This window comes from Culex pipiens, chromosome 2, assembly GCF_016801865.2.
Source record: "Culex pipiens pallens isolate TS chromosome 2, TS_CPP_V2, whole genome shotgun sequence".
Taxonomy (NCBI): Eukaryota; Metazoa; Arthropoda; class Insecta; order Diptera; family Culicidae; genus Culex; species Culex pipiens.
The window spans coordinates 78362710-78377162 of record NC_068938.1 but is presented as its reverse complement, the minus strand read 5'-3'; the positions used below and the strand labels follow the sequence as shown (position 1 = coordinate 78377162).

At 37.3% G+C, this 14453-nt stretch overlaps 1 protein-coding gene across 2 annotated transcripts in view; it reads left to right on the top strand.

The window, feature by feature from the left end:
* LOC120419197 (homeobox protein aristaless) overlaps positions 1-14453 on the top strand; it is a 126889-nt gene that overhangs the window by 18157 nt on the left and 94279 nt on the right. The window lies entirely within an intron of this gene.

The following is a 14453-nucleotide window of genomic DNA, read 5'->3' as shown; positions in this document are numbered from 1 at the left end:
TTTCGATTGTTTAAATCCACTTTGCAGAATTTTAACGTGAAGACTTCCAGCATTGTCATGATTTTTTGTTCAAAGATATAATTTTTGCGTCGCTTTCAATATTTTGACAAATTTCCTTCAACAAGTTGTTTAGAATAGTGCCCTACACATGCTGATTCCTTTTGGTAACGATTATCCCATTCCTTGTAAAGTTATGGAAATCGTCATTAATCAATGATTGCCAACTAGGACGTAAATGACTGTGCCACAAAATTATATAAATTTTGAAGCACATTTGATTTAGATCAAAAATTCTTTCAGTGGCTTCAATAAGGCAACAACCGGCACATGCTGATTCCTTTTGGTGCTGAAATTCGTTAAATTGAATTTAATACAGAATATTTTATAGTGATGATTAATTTTCTTCAAAAATGATCATCGGCTTCACCTTAAGAAGATTTAAAAAAGAACACGGTTAAATTTCCTTGTACATATTTAAAATCGTTATCTGGGCCATGACGGGATACATGGGGCGAATTGGGACAGCTGTTTTAGCCCCATGATTGCACATTTTTTTGTCGTAGTTATCCAACCCGGTAAAGCCTCGCTGGATAAATGAACGACTCGTTGCAAAAAACAGATATTTTCAGCATGAGTCGTATATTTATCCAACGAGATTTATCGAGTTGAATGAATACTACGAGTTCTGAAAAAAACAAGTTTTGCACTAGTTGCTTAAATTTTTTTTTGCAATTCCGAAACACGCTTTTTACACCGTTCAAATAAAAAAAAATGTTACTTTTCGATACTAGTGCTAAAAAGTTAAACTTTTCAGCACCCATTTCAGTGTTGCAAAGTGGAACTTACCAGACTTACTTACCAGAAATACCAAACAAATCTTGAAAACCTAAGATCTGACAACACTGTTTTGAGATATTGTGACTAATGTGAAATTTCTAAAAAAACTTCTAAGGAACAAATGTTTAGTCAAAAAGGATTTCCAGAACCATCTAATGGCACATATAATAGTAGTTATTTAAACCCTCTATCCAATGTTCAGAAAGTTCAAAAATATCTGACATAAAGCTGGTACAACAGCTGAGGTCTTAAAATAAATAAAAAAATATTTTTTCAAAAATTTCCATGGAAGTTCAAGTGCCATCAGCTGAAATGAATTTAAAATGCATTCCCTTGCGTTTTATTAATTTTTAGCATGTATGAGTTCATTAAAAAATCTCTTTAATTTTTGAAAGTTACGATGCCGCAAAATGTTTTTTTGCTTAAATTTAAGTTTTCGTTAAATCTTACATTTTTTGAAAACTAATGAGGCCGTTGCAAATATTTTTCAAAGTTTTTGTCGCCCTCCAAGATTAGTCCAATAAATTAGAGGGTAAAAATATATTTTTTTTGAAATTTTTTTAAGTTCAATAGAAACAGAAGTCTAATGAACAGAAAACATATTAAAATGCATTTCACTGCTTTATTGGTCATATTTACCATGTTTTGGCTCGTTTAAAAATTACCGTAAACTGGGGTGACTTTGAAAGATTTCAAAATGCCCGTCAAATAAATATATAAACATTTTTGAGAATTTTGTGGTTGGGTTTGAATGGGGGGAGTTTTGGGTGGTTGGGGGGTGGAAGGAAAAATGTTGTGAATTAACTTATGAGATAGACAAAGGTGGTGGTATTGTGATGGTTGGGATTTATTAAGTATTTGATAATTGTTTATAAAAGAATTTTGTAGGGGTAATTAGAGGATTGGTTGTTGTTGTGTTTGGGTGATGTTTGGGGTTGTTTTGGGGGGGGTGAGTTATGTGTAGGGGGGGTTATATTTTTTTGTTTGTGTTGTGTGGGTATAGGGAGTTTTGGGGTGTATTTTAATGGTAAAAAATTGATAGAGGTGTGGGATTGTTTTTTTATTTGTAAGAATAGATTTGTTGATAAGTTTAGTTAATAGGGTATAATTAGTTTTTTTTGTTTGGTATTTTTTTTTTTAAGGGAGAGTTTTATTTGTTTGTAGGGTTTGTTGAGTTTTGTATTAGTATATGATTTTTTTGTGGTTGTTTATCTATAAGGAGATTTTGTTAGATTGATTAGGATGGAATTGATTGGTATTTAGATGGTTTAAAATTAAAGTTGTGGGTGAGGTTTGAGGGTTTTTGGTTTTTATTTATTTGTGGATACATGTGTTTGTCGTGGAAATGTTTTGTTGTATTGGGGGGTGGGGTGGGTTGATATACAAAGAGTTGTATAATATTTGATACAAAATGGATAAGACTGAGTGAATAATGGGGTAGGAATGTTAGAGGTGTTGGATTGAAGATGAGGTATATTAAGGGGGTTTGTTTCGAATCCCAAAGAAAGTACAATGTAAGTTTGTGGATCAGTTCATAAAAGGGTCGTTATGACTTGCAAATTAATAGAGAAAACTTATATTTTTGCAACTATTACAGAATTCTACCTAAGTCAAACTTGATCATTTTTTTTATTATTTCCAAAAATATTTGAAGAAAGTTTTGACGATATTTACTAGTTTCACTCACATTGAAACGTGTAAAATTGTTTTAATTATAAGATTTTTTGAATAAATTATTTGTATCCTTAAGAAGGCATCAAAATATTGATAAATTGATAAGTTTTTTTATTAAAAAAAAAAAAATCGTCAAAACTTAGAAATTCTTGAAACTTATAATTGCAAAACAACAGGACAATTGTACATCGCATTTAAAATAAACTTGTTTCATTCGAATGTTAAAACCGTGGCAAAAAATAAAAAAAGAAAGGTTTCGGCAAGACAAAGCAGTTTAATACAATTGATAACAAATTTTCAATCACAACCAGAACATTGTCTAGCTGTCACCGGGCAATTTGATGTGCGAAATTGAGGGCATCAAACTTGCGGTTAGCAACAACCTACAATTTTAATGCCGAATATGACTTATTTACATTCAACTTTTTAAATTGATTTTAATTTAAATAATAACAAATAAATTTCTCTTTTACACTGTGCATAATTTTTGGAAGTTTCTTATGTAAAGGTTTTTGAGCAATTCCAGCTCAAATCAGGAATTTTTCTGATACTTTTGTACCCGACCCTCTCCGATTTCAATGAAACTTTGTAGACATGTTATCCTAGGCCTATATAAGCCATTTTTGTGCATATGGAGCAAATAGTACTCGAGAATAACATTTGAGAAGGGCGTAAGGTATTTAAATATTTTTGTATTCTGTAATTTAAAAATTACTGTATCTCGAAGCCGTTGCGTCGTATCAAAAAGTGGTCAAAGACAAACTTGTAGGAAATTGGACGGGCTTTCTGATAAAAATACACTGAAACAAAAATACACGCCACTTTTATGTCATTTTTCAATTTTTAAGTCTAAAACTTAAATTTGAAGGTGATGTCACGATTTTTTTTCGTTCAAAATTTTTGAGGAAATAGCCTAAAATGTTACTAAAAGACTGACGAAAAATGCAGGATGGTATGTCTCTCCTAAAAAAATACAAAAATCATTTACTAAAACTGTTTTTTTGAAAAGTGGTCTAAACGTCAAAATTTTTAAAAACCGGTAGTGGGAATCGATTCTCCAGACAATTTTACATAAAAGTCTCCGTATTGACCATTGTCCTATGTCCAATCCTTGGGAAGATACAGCGGTTTTAAAAATAAAAATGTTGAAAAAACGGGATTTTTGGTGGTTTTTGACAATTTCTATATGACAGACTTGGTTTTTCAGTCTCGTAAATATTTTTACCGGAAAGCTCGTCCAATTTCCCATAAGTTTGCCTTTGACAGCATTTCAATTGGATGTAAGGGCTTACAGATATAAGCTTAATTACATTGCTTATAACTGAAAATAGAATATTTTTTTCAGTGTGGTAGAAACCAGGATAGTAAATTTGATAACGTAAATATAAAAACGATATAAATCAAAAAGCTGTCAAAGGCAAACTTATGGGAAATTGGACGAGCTTTCCGGTAAAAATATTTACGAGACTGAAAAACCAAGTCTGTCATATAGAAATTGTCAAAAACCACCAAAAATCCCGTTTTTTCAACATTTTTATTTTTAAAACCGCTGTATCTTCCCAAGGACTGGACATAGGACAATAGTCAATACGGAGACTTTTATGTAAAATTATCTGGGGAATCGATTCCCACTACCGGTTTTTAAAAATTTTGACGTTTAGACCACTTTTCAAAAAAACAGTTTTAGTAAATGATTTTTGTATTTTTTTAGGAGAGACATACCATCCTGCATTTTTCGTCAGTCTTTTGGTAACATCTTAGGGTATTTCCTCAAAAATTTTGTGCGAAAAAAAATCGTGACATCACCTTCAAATTTAACTTTTAAACTTAAAAATTGAAAAATGACATAAAAGTGGCGTGTATTTTTGTTTCAGTGTATTTTTATCAGAAAGCCCGTCCAATTTCCTACAAGTTTGTCTTTGACCACTTTTTGATACGATGCAACGGCTTCGAGACACAGTAATTTTTAAATTGAAAAATACTAAAATATTTAAATACCTTACGCCCTTCTCAAATGTTATTCTCGAGTACTATTGGCTGCATATACACAAAAATGACTTATATAGGCCTAGGATAACATGTCTACAAAGTTTCATTGAAATCGGAGAGGGTCGGGTACAAAAGTACCAGAAAAAATCCTGATTTGAGCTGGAATTGCTCTTTTAAACTATTTTTTTTTAGATTTTTAGTTTTTCTGCAATTTTATCTCAAAAATTGACCTCTAACGAAATTTTATTTTTTTGCCGGTCAATTTCCTTGTCCCTAAATTGGAACTTCCAAAAACAAATCAACTTCCCACAATTCCACGTCCTTTCTCCGCTCTTCCGGAACCGTAACACTAACACCCTTCGATCGGTTCGGAAAAGGTGCGAGCTTTGCACAATCTGACAGCGCACCGCGCTCCAAAGCCGCGCTTCGAATGCTTCCAGGCCAGGCCAGGGTTCGCGAGCGTGTTGTTTCCGTAATCGAATTGATTGATTTTCGTTATGGGGTTTAATTTAATTTAGTGTGCCGAGCGGCGAGCGGGTGCACTGCCGGTCTGTGAATGAAACTGTGTTTAGTTGTTGTTTGAATTTTATCGAGTTGTGTGACCCGGAAGTGGGTGGTGGGTGGGAGGAAGTTTTGATTTCAAAATGGGGGTCCCATGATTGATGGTTCGAGTGCACAATCGGAACAAAAAAACTCCATATAAGTGCACACAACTATTGACAGATGCAGACAGGAGTGACGATTGTTGGAAGCCCTAAAGTGAAGGGGTATAGTCGAAGAATGGCAAATAAATAAATGAATGCGAAGCGAACTGACGGGAATAAAAGTTCCACCAACAGCAGAGAATGAATGAATTTGCAGGAGAGGAATACAAAAAAGAAGCAGAAACACGCGCAGAAGCAGAAATATAATTTGCCAATATACACACAATCACACATCCACACACAGGAATTGATAGAGTTAATGGCGTGTGTAATTGTGTTTCATTCTAGGAATTGAATGACACACATTAGCATTAATTTCGTTTCATTTGTTATTGCATGCGATGGCACGGGGCCGATGACAGTTGCTGTGTCGGAGCTCTGTCGATATTTCAGCTCCAGAGTGGAGCAAGGTTTTCTCTGGGTGGTAAAGTCTAGCCTTTGTAAGCACAAAAATCTCAATTACCTACAAGTTCTAAATCGTTTTTTAAGTGAATTTCATCAAAAACGTGTTTGTTTTTTGTTACGAGTTTTTCTGTAATTTTATATTAAACATTTTAAAGAAACATAATAATCATGTCAATGTTATGTTATACATAGATTGGTTTCTGCTTAGAACAAAGAAAAAATCTTTTGATACTCATGTTAGCACTAGAGAGCCTATATGGAGAGGCGAAATGTCACTCTCAGGGTTCCAATCGAACTGTCAAATCGGGGTTCCAATCGAGCAACAAGACTATGCAAGAACTAGGTTGGAATCAATTTAAAATAATTTTGGGTAATAAACGAGATTTATAACAATCACAAACATTTTAAAACTGTAGTTTTTAATAATCTGGTAGTTTTTGTAATGTTTGTGCTTGTTCGGTGCAAGAAACGCGCCAGCACCAAAGAAAAACCACAAGTTTTTCAACCTTAAATTTGCATGACTTTGGGTGTTTGAAATTTCTCCCAGAACATTTCATTTCCCTATATAGGTCCCCAGTTAGCACAAGATTTCCAAGGTAGGGGAGAGTGGGGAGACTTGATCCCAAGCCTGTATCTCGTCAGCTTGTGGGTAAAACAATTAGCTTTGTTCTAGAAAGTTGTGCAAAATTGACTAAAACTCATTTTAGAAAACAAAGAAAAAAAATTAAAAAATGTTTAGATTGAGTTACACACATTTTTCTAAAAAGTGCTGCAAAAAACTTCCAAGAGATCTTTTTTCTTTGTTTTGATAAGTATAGAAAGCACTCAAAAATTGTTCAAAAAAATATTTTTTATACATGAATTGTTTGATAAACATATCAACTCCAAAACCCTTACGCATTTGACGTTAAATTTATCGTCATACTATTTTTACAATCAATTGTTTAAAAAAGTGCGTTTAGGGAGACTTGATCCCTGAATTTTTACATTCACTGGAATCAGCCTCAAGATTAAATAATTGGGCTGGGTTTTCGTACATAGTTTCCTTTAGTATAGTTGTACATAACTTACTGCAGTTTGAACCATTTTTCAAAAGTTTTGTAAACAAAAATTACCAGCTTTTGTAAACATGCTCAATTTTGGTCTAAAAAAGAAAATTTTCAGTTTTTAAATATTTTGCATGCTAAACTTGTTATATTTTGAACACAAACGTACAGGTTTAATGTTAAATTGCTGTAACTTATAGAAAATTAAAAGTTTGGATGAATAAAAAACATTTTGCTTAAGATTTCTTCAAAATGTTGAAAGGGGGATCAAATTACCCCCAACATTTTGAAAATGGCGGTTTAAAATATTTTTTTAAAACGCTTGGCATGATTCGAAGAGTTTATCTGATGAAATACCCTTATCAGCCAAACATAGTTGAATGTTTAAGCTTTCAATTCACGCAAAAAGATCATAGTTTTGTGAGAAATTGATAAAGTTATGTGCGATACAAAAAAGGGGATCAAGTCTCTCCACTCTCCCCTACGTTTATATTATTTTGAAATTTTTCGAAAACTGTTAAAAACTGCCTGTGTGGATCAATCGGACCGCGCACTGGACTCACAATCCAGAGGTCGCCGGTTCGAATCCCGGGGCGGACGCAAAAAAAAATTCTAAGTGTAAATATAGGTATTCGGTGCCCTCTCCCCGTGCCCATACCTTCACACTTAGGAGACCCGGGAGGCGGAGTCTTGTCGCAAAAAGAACGATACACGCCTGTGGATCCGTTGACGAAACCGCAAGGTTTAAGAGGGCCACATTATAAGGTGTAACGTCGATTCCGTTCCGTTAAAAACTGACTTTAGCTGATCATGCAGGATGTATAATACTGTTAACATTTAAAACTTCATCCAGTTTTAGATTAGATCAGGGAAATCATAACAATCTCAACATTTCTTTGCCGAAAAGTGTTGAAAACCTGAATTAAAAAAGAAACGATAAAAAAGAATGGTCACTAGGGTGACAAGAAAAATTGAAAATTTCGGAAAATCGCAAGAGATACCCCCTGGATCGATTCTTTAGGCAAAAACAAGTAACTGTGCCAATTTTGAGCCAAATCGGTTAAGGCTAAGGGGTCGCTTTTCATCGTTGAAGTTTATATGGGGAAAATCGCAAAAATGTATGGGGAAAAACATCGCTTCAGGATTTTTGCAGCAGGTGGCGCAGGTCTCGCCCAAAATTGTCCAAGTGTCAGATTCTTGTAGGAAATTTAATTACCTACAACTTTGTAGATGGGTGCAAGACGATCCGAGTTGATCCTGATGAGTTATTAGCAATGCGATGAAAAGAAATCGGCTTATATACTTGAAAGTATACAAGGGGTATATAGGAAGTATATAAGAAAATATTTTTTTTCTAGAAAAATCACCAAAAATCAGGATCAACTCGGATCGTTTTGCACCCTTCGACAAAGTTGTAGGGAATTAAATTTCCTACAAGAATCTCACACTTGGACAATTTTGGGCGAGACCTGCGCCACCTAGCAGAAAATTACTGAAACGATGTTTTTCCCCATACATTTTCGTGATTTTCCCCATATAAACTTCAACGATGAAAAGCGACCCCTTAGCCTTAACCGATTTGGCTCAAAATCAGCACAGATACTTATTTTTGCAATCGAGTCAGAAGGTATCTCTGATGTCGATTTTTTTTATTGTCACCCTAATGGTCACTTTATTTTTTTAAGCAATTAGTACCAAATATAAAGTGGATTTTCAATTTCTTCCGATACGCAATTAATAAATTGCTTTGAACTTTAAGAGGCAGTATTTGTAAATTCTGCTCGGTTTGTTCTAGAGGTCGTATCGAGGTGCTCCGATTTGGATGAAACTTTCAGCGTTTGTTTGTCTATACATGAGATGAACTCATGCCAAATATGAGCCCTCTACGACAAAGGGAAGTGGGGTAAAACGGGCTTCGAAGGTCCAAAAAACCTAAAAAATCTTAAAATTGCTCGCATTTCCGTAAAACTTCATCAAACCCAACTCTCGTAGATGCATTTGAAAGGTCTTTTGAAGCACTTCAAAATGGGCTATAGACATCCAGGATCGGTTTGACTTTTTCTCATAGCTTTTGCAAATTACTGTTAAAAATTGATTTTTTTAAAACCCTAATATCTTTTTCCAACAGCCTTCAACACCCATACTCCCATAGGTCAAAAGATAGGTAATTTCAAAGCCCGTTTTACCCTACTTCCCTTTGTCGTAGAGGGCTCATATTTGGCATGAGTTCATCTCATGTATAGACAAACAAACGCTGAAAGTTTCATCCAAATCGGAGCACCTCGATACGACCTGTTACACATTGGTGAAAAACTCGCTCTTAAGTCACCAAAATTCTCTTTAATTGCAACACTTTATCCATTTATCCTTTTTTCTGAACTGGCCAGGAAATACGTCGATAACATTTATTTTTTTTCAACGTAAAACCGGCAAACTTTCCAGCCAAAGGGGATTGCAGTTTAGCTCGATGCAACTCTACACTGCAAGAAGTTTAAACATTAAATTACGTGGAAAATTTATTTCAGTTTTTTTGTGAACATTATTTTTTTCGAGATAATCAATGTTTAAAAAAACATTTATAAGCTGGATGAAATTACTTTAACAAAAATTGTTTTTTTTTTCAGCTTAATTTTAGCAATAGTGTTTTTTTTACTGTTTCTGTAACCAACAAAGCCCAACTTTCTTCACCCAAAAAAAAAATCCGTCAAAATACAATTTAACTTGTTCCTCAAGAAAGGCAAACTTTTCCGGTACGCGACTGTGTGTGATTACTCAAATTTCGCCTCCTGTATGCGCTTCGGAGGCGGGAGGCACGTGTGTTTAGAACTCGTAGACCGAACGTTACTTCAACCAACTAGGTGGGGGGAAAGGGTAGATCAGCTGGCATTCAACTTTGCAGCAAAATGCAGTTTTCCTGCCCCCTTTCCTCGAATTAGAGCAAGTTTTGCCGGCTCGATTTAGGCAAACTACACAATTATGGCGTGTTAGTGTAATTGCATTAATCAAAAAGTTTCCCGTCTAGTTTGCGTCTAGTTTTGATGGAAGGTCCCCCCCCCCCCGCCCACTTGGGCGGGAGGGGAAGCGTTTTGGCAGGGCCCAAAGTTTTCAAAGTTGAGAAATTGAACCTGCGGGACGAAAAAGTTGGCCCCTCTGTTCTAATTTAATTACGCTCGCGAACAATTGGCGGTTGTTTGCGTAATGATTGGTGCTGGTGCTCAATGAGTTTTTTGTTGTTTTTCTTCCTTTATCTCTGGGAACGAGAATCGATTAAGGGGGCAGCTGAACTCACTGAACTTGTCGGAGGCTAATCGCTTAATTGGCCCCGCGCAGCGGATACACTTCCCCGCGGAGGAAGGTCATCGCTAATTGTGGGTCGTAATCAGCGGGTATCAGGTCGTGGATCGAACGCGTAGATCCGTCCATGATCCGCTGCGCGTATTCTGCCATCTGTAACGGCCCGCCATAGAGGGAAGCCCGGGTAATGAAGACGATAATCATTGGGACCAAGTCAAGAGGGGGAGAAAAACTTCAAGGAACGAATTGGCCAAGTGTCCAATCGAGGACCCGCACACTGCAACAGGGGCAGGTGTTCAACGCAAAGGTGTCGAACGTAAATAATACCAAATTAGTTTATAATGCTTCCTTTTCATCCTCGCTTTCCCCTTAACCGGGTATGGTAAAAGGTAGGAGGACAGTCCGAACAATTGGCAGATAGACACCACGTGCGTCTTTGCGTTACGCACACCCCGGGCAGAGAGCGTTGTTGGGTGGAAAATTGAAGGAAAAATGCGCGAAAAATCGATTCGTCCTGGGTGTCCCGGAATAATACGCATGAAATGAACACAGTGGAAGTGTGCTAGCTTTTTTGCCATCACCACAAGTGGAGGATTAATCGACGCAAACTAAGCATGATTCTTGTTTTATGGGTGCGAGGAAATGTGCGGGTTTTTCGTACATAGTATAAACCGGAACTAAAGTTACGGCTGTTGGAACGAATCGGATGGCTTCTGTTTGGAATGAGTCAATTTTGTGGAGAGATGGAGCTTTTTGTGATGTTTGGGCTCAAAATGAATTGTCATGGTGCATTAAAGTAGAATGCCTGACCTATTGTCAGAATTGGGAGAATCAAAAAGTCTGTTGATGTAAAAAAATAAAACTTATGCTAGCGACAACTTGAATACAATTACGATCTCATAATTTTTTAAACAGGTAAAATTTCTTTTCGAACAAGAACTGCTCTTAAACAATGTTTTTTGAAAAATATTTTTTAGAGGTTTTAGCAGTACTAAATATTTGCTTAACCCTCTACTGCCCACATTTTTTTCGATTTTTTGTATTTTTCCCGTGTTCAGAAGGTCATTTGCCATTTGCTCTACGATAAACTTTACTTCTTTTGTTTTATGTTTTTCTTGTTTCATTTTTAGTATTTTAATTTGCATTTATCTTGTTTAGTACATGTTTGTTTTTGGTAGCTTTTGGCCTTTTCTACTACCTCCTACCATTACATTTTGCCTTTCTTTTCTTCATGTTTTCAAAGTCTTTTTTTTATTTTTTGCTTGTTTTTCACATTATCTGCTATAGAATAATTACTGCATACTTCTTTTTACTTGAATTATATGAAATATTAGTAAAAAAAAACACTGCCAAAGATGACCCAAAAAAAAACTTTTTTTTAAACATTGGCAAAGTCACATAAAACAAGTAAAACTTCCAACCCTAAATTTTTCTAAATTTTTTTTTTCTTAACTTATTTTTATTAGGTCCTTTTAGGTGCTGTGACCAGGTTGGGACCGAGGATCAGTAAAACAATATATAATAACAAAAACAAAACTCCTTAAATTCCATACTTGGAGATCATGTAACTGACGAGGGTTACTTGGTCCAAGCGGGTCTTGCAGGTCTTGAACCTGCCGATGTACTCGGAGAAAATCCCCCGCAGCTCAGCCGAACTGTAGAGTACCTCCCCGGCTTCCTTCTCCGTGGCTCCACCGTCTCGGGGGCCACCTTGGCTGCTTTCTGCGGGACGAGGGCGATCCTTGGATTTTCCGTTCGCAACTGCGCCCGGCAGCGGAAGGAACTCCGCCGGAACTGCTGGACTCTGCTTCTCCGCCTTCCTTGCCGGCGGTTTCGGTTTCGACGCCTGCTGGCGCCTCCGGATGAAGTCTGCACGCTTAGGGCAGCTGCGGTCCGTGGCTTCGTGGGCTCCAGAGCAGTTGGCACACCGCTTTGGCTCGGCTTCTTGGACTTTGCACTCGTCCGTCTTGTGGGGACCCCCACAGTTGTTGCACCTGCCTTTCAGGTGACAGTTCCTGGTTCCATGACCCAGCTGCAAGCAGTTCCTGCACTGGGTCACGTTCGGCCGCTTGTTCCGGTAGGCCTCCCACCGGATGATAGTGCTTGCCACAACTTTCATTGCAGAGAGCTTCTTCAGATTGGTGTAACCCTTGGGGAAGACCACAATGTACGGAATTTCGTCCACGGTGGACTTTTCCTTCCGCTTGATGGCATGCACCTCAAGCGCGTCCAGCTTGAGATCCCTCTTCAGGAGATACTTGACCTCGTCCGGTTTCAGTTCATCAGGAAAACCACGAAGAACCACCCGATGATTTCGTTCGCTCCGCCGATCGTGGGTGTAGAATTCCACTTTCTTCTTCTTGAGTAGCTCTTGCAACTTGTCAAAATCTTTGACAGAGAACCTTGGTTCCAAATCGGGTTAGATTGTAAATCGGTTTGAAACCTAATTTACAACTTTCCACTATCGCCACGAGCTTGTAAAAATCCGTGGTGTTCTTCACCACCAAAGGTGGTTGCTTTTGTTTACCTGCCGACTGGCCGGGTGGTGGAACCGCCGGGGCGTCCCCTCCTCCTGCTGGGCTGGCATTGTTGTTGTTTTTGTTATCCGCTAGCGGGCTGAACTTGTTGTTGTTGAGCAGGATCTTCTCAACTTTTTCTCCTTCGATGCCGATTCCATTGACCTCGCTGGACTTCTTCCGCTTCCGATTCCCGCGGACGGGACGAAAATCTTCCTCCTCGGAAGATTCCTCCACCTCCATCTGTCAAAAACTTCCAAGCACGCGAGATGACAACACGAGCAAAACACGTCTTAACTTGTCGCTGGCTGGCGACTGAGTGATTTTTTTTTCTAAAATTTCAAGTGTTCTTCTTCCAATGATTTTTAAAGAACAAGAATTGGTTGAAAAATGGAATTTTGGCGATTTTTTAAATCGAAGCCCGCCTAGAGGTGGGGTTGGGTTGTAGAGGGTTAATAACAATTCTGGATTTTCTTAGAAAAGTCTGTACCTGGGTGCAGAATAGTGGTTCGCAAAGCGGCCTCAATTTAGAACTGTCAAAGCGGAACCAATTTACTGTTTGCAAAATGATACCAAGAAGTGGCAAGTATTGTAATCGATCTATAATTTATTTTATCAGGATTAAAAAAATGACTCGAGCTTTTGAAATATTCGTAGTCAACAAATCTTAAGATACAAATATACATAATCTCGAAACTTCCATTCGGCTGTTCTTCAGGTTCACAAAAATCCAATCACTTCTGACGCAATTTTTCGTCACATGTAAAATTTAAAAAAAAGCATCTTTTGGTCGCCCATCGTTTAGGCTACGAACAAAAAATGCGCGAAGCACTTAATTTTTCAACGAAAACATCAACAGATCCAAAATGTTTCAAAACAAGTCACTTCAGCAAAAAAAATATCTGGAGTTTTTTTTGAAAAGGTCCAATAAACCAAATTTCCAGTTTTTGCATTTTTAGTGTTTTTTAATACTCCTGACTCAAGGCGGTTTCAAAAACACCCAAAAAGACAAAAAACTGGAAATTTGGTTTATTAGTACCTTTCAAAAAAAAAAAACTCCAGATATGTCACGCTTGAGCTTGAACAAAGCCTTCTACTTTGTTTATGTTCACAGCAGTAGTGCACTTGTAGTAGTGAGGGGCAGTTGGGAGCATTCGAAAATCACGTTACGCATTCTGTCTTTTCAGCACCCAGGTCTGTACAGCCCAGACTCGATTATCCGAAGGCCTCGGAAAATTTCGGATAATCGAATCTTTGGATAATAGAATCACAAAAAAAAACATTTCGTTTGTTTGTTTATTGTTTTCTTAGTAAAAGTCTGTATTTGGTTTGGGACCATCCATAAACCACGTGGACATTTGAAGGTCGATTATACTGTATTTAAGAAGAACTAAATAAACGTGAGCAAGGCACAAACCAACTTATACTGGACTCAAGAATAAATTTGTTTAGTTAATAATTGTTTAGTGCAAATAATTTCTTAAAGAAGATTCAGTATTTTTTCTCCTTAGAATTTCTCTAAATTGAAAATTTCCCGATTTCCCGATTCCCTTACCAATACAATTACTCCATCACAGCATCATTGCGCAACTCTGCCCCTGCACAAACATTTAATTTTCCGCCAAATCTGCCTCACTTGATTTATCCAGCTCCAGCGCTGCTTTGTGCCGACTCAATCGGTCACGCCGGTTTTTCCCGCCAAATCGAAAAATCGGTTAATCTAATTTTCAACGGGTGTATACTTCTTGACCGCCGCCAGCCATCGCGTCAAGTCATCCCCAATAAAATTCGATTTTAATTTAAATCAAATAAAACGAAAAATTAACCTCAGCCCGCGCGCGACCTGAACTTTGGGTCTCTTCAAATTCGATCGGGGATGGTTGATGCTGGAGGCCACTAATGACCTGCTCGGGGCGAGCAGTGTTTTGGGACCATGATTAATCGTTTCGGGGGATCGCTCTCTGTTGTTTTTGGTCATGGACCGGGCT